Source organism: Rhinichthys klamathensis, unplaced genomic scaffold (genome assembly GCF_029890125.1).
Source record: "Rhinichthys klamathensis goyatoka isolate OS25496 unplaced genomic scaffold, OSU_Roscu_1.1 h1tg000140l_1, whole genome shotgun sequence".
NCBI classification, from domain to species: domain Eukaryota; kingdom Metazoa; phylum Chordata; class Actinopteri; order Cypriniformes; family Leuciscidae; genus Rhinichthys; species Rhinichthys klamathensis.
Window position 1 is genome coordinate 2,405,194 of NW_026606675.1, and position 2,760 is coordinate 2,407,953.

Below are 2,760 nucleotides of genomic sequence, written 5' to 3' on the forward strand. Positions count from 1 at the left end.
AGTGAACCACGTGACCAGAGCATTATGGGAAGGCTGGAGTTCAGCTGAACACTCAAGAGCCCCTGTGCGTCATTTAATATTCATACTGTCATATATTTTTAAAAGATTTTCCCGGTATCTATCTATCTATCTATCTATCTATCTATCTATCTATCTATCTATCTATCTATCTATCTATCTATCTGTCTGTCTGTCTGTCTGTCTGTCTGTCTATCTATCTATATCCTTTTGTCTATTTGTTTATTTGTTTGTGTACAACCGTGCAATTTTATGATTTTTTTAAGAAACAACCATTTTTTGTTTGTTTGTTTTTTCTCTAATCATGCAATACTTTTTTTAATCAACCATTATTTAGCTGTTTGTTTGTTTGTTTGTTTGTTTGTTTGTTTGTTTGTTTGTTTGTTTGTTTTTGTCCAATCATGGAATTGTATTGTTTTTTGAGAATCAACCATTATTTCTTTTTTTATTTGTTTGTCCAATTATGAAATTTCATTATGTATTTCTTAAGAATCAACCATTTTTACTTAATCTTTAACATTTAATGTATATATAAATAGCAATGTGAAGCTCCAACATCTAATTGATTTGAGTGAATACATGGAAAATCCACAGACAAATGAAAATGCTCTTATTAAATCAGAAATTAAATCAAGTTAGGCTATTTTATTAAGAGAAAATTGACTAGTTTAATTTACAAATAAGAACAATGTGCATAAATGGTTAAGAATTTGAACACAGTGCTTGCTAAAGTTATAGACAGCAGTTAAAACAGTTTTCTTTAATAAAAAAAACCCTATTAAATGACAAAATAAGCCATCATAATGGAGTGCTGGAGGATGCTCAGAATATGTAAGCATGTTGTAATTCTTTCAAATGTTGACTCAACAACGCCCTCAACTTGCAGAGAAACTCACATTCTGTAACGTGGCAAGACTTTTATGTTCAAGGTTATAGACTGTTAAGACTGTTATTGTATCTGGACATGATAGGGTTAACTGTGCTTCAGTATTACCTTTCTATTGTACAGGTGAAACAGGTATATCTGGGCCCTGTAAATAATTTCCAGCTCTGCACACAAGCCACAATCCTATTAGTTTTGTTACTATCAACAAATGTAAATATATTAAATACAATACACTGAACAGCTCATAGCAGGTATTTTATTTAGTAGTCTTTTTCCATGACACAGCATGTGGACACTATGAAATAACCACCAATGCCTGATTTTCTTTGCTCATTATGATCATTACTGTTACCATAAGTTACCATCAGAAGTAATTATTGACAAGGGAACATGAACTGTATGCTGGCCAGTGTAGAGCTGCATGTTGAACAGAAAGCTGAGCTGCTGCCCTGCCAATGCACTGAATAACTCTTGTCTGAAACATTTATGTTCATTCTCATCTGTCCCAAGGCAGACATCAAACTAAGAACTGTGTCTCAGATAGTTTTATATGCTACATAATTCAAATGGTCACACTGAGACGAGCCAAGATGTTACCATTATAATTGATTTAAACAACCATGTACAGTTTTCATAACTTTACACTGTAAAAATCAACTTCTTTAATCAGCATTTTGTCTTGTTTGCCAGTAAAAGTTTCTAATTAAAATGAGATGATAATGTTTTCAAAGAACATCTTGAATTCATTTATTTAAACAAAAATCTACAAGTTCCAGGAAAAGTTTATCATTAGATAATAACATTTTCAGAGAACATATCAAATAAATTTGTACAAATTAATTCAATTAATTATGCCTACATTTTTAGGATGAAGATAGTCTCTAAGTAAGTCTTTCTCACACAATTTGTAAAAAAAAAAAAAAAAAAAAAAAAATTAATAGTAATAATAATATTTGTAAGAATGTTTAGATATTTGTAATGGAACCAAGAAAAAATAATGATTATTATTTTATTTTATTATATGCCAAAAAGGAGAAATATCCTAAATTATTGAACAATACTTTCATGTTTAACGAGTTATTTAATTTTTTTCAACTGATAAAGTATGTTTACGAGCTGATTAATTCATAAAAAAAATATTACAATTAAAAATAAATTAAAACAATAAATAAATTAAAAACTAAATCCACATAACGATCCCATGGGCACATTTAAAATGCTCTATACTGTATATGAAGTGCTTGACAGAACCCTACATGACATTTTCGGTACCACTTTACTTAAAGCCTTTATGTATAATGCATTATAAAAGTATTCATAAATAATCCATTATATCTTTTCATGAATAATTATAACCAAAGTTTAATTGCATTATACTATTCACAGATTCCATCTGAAATAGGTTGTTTGTTGTGTTTAACTTGTGCATTATACTCTCTAAAGGTGTATTTGAACTGTGGTGACAATTATTTATGAGACCAAACAGTGCATTATAATGCGGCATAATTACTGTATTAAAATACTTTTATAATGCATTATACATAAATCATACATTTTCTTCTAAGAGTGGAAGATCAATGTGTAAAGAGAACTTTGGTGACTTTCATGTATGGTGATGCACTCAGTGACAAAAAAACACATGTAAGATCTTTATCTGTAATGAATGACATTTCTACACTGTCCACACCCAGTTTGCTTTCTTTGGAAAGAATTGATGTGTTCTTCCCACCATGTCCTGGTAGTGCCGGACTCCATCTGGTGCTTGTAACATGACAGCTTTTAAAGACACAGCCCTTAATTTCCGAGTTGCTGTGTAATAGAGCACCAATGGCTCTGGAGCCAATAAAATACTGAAA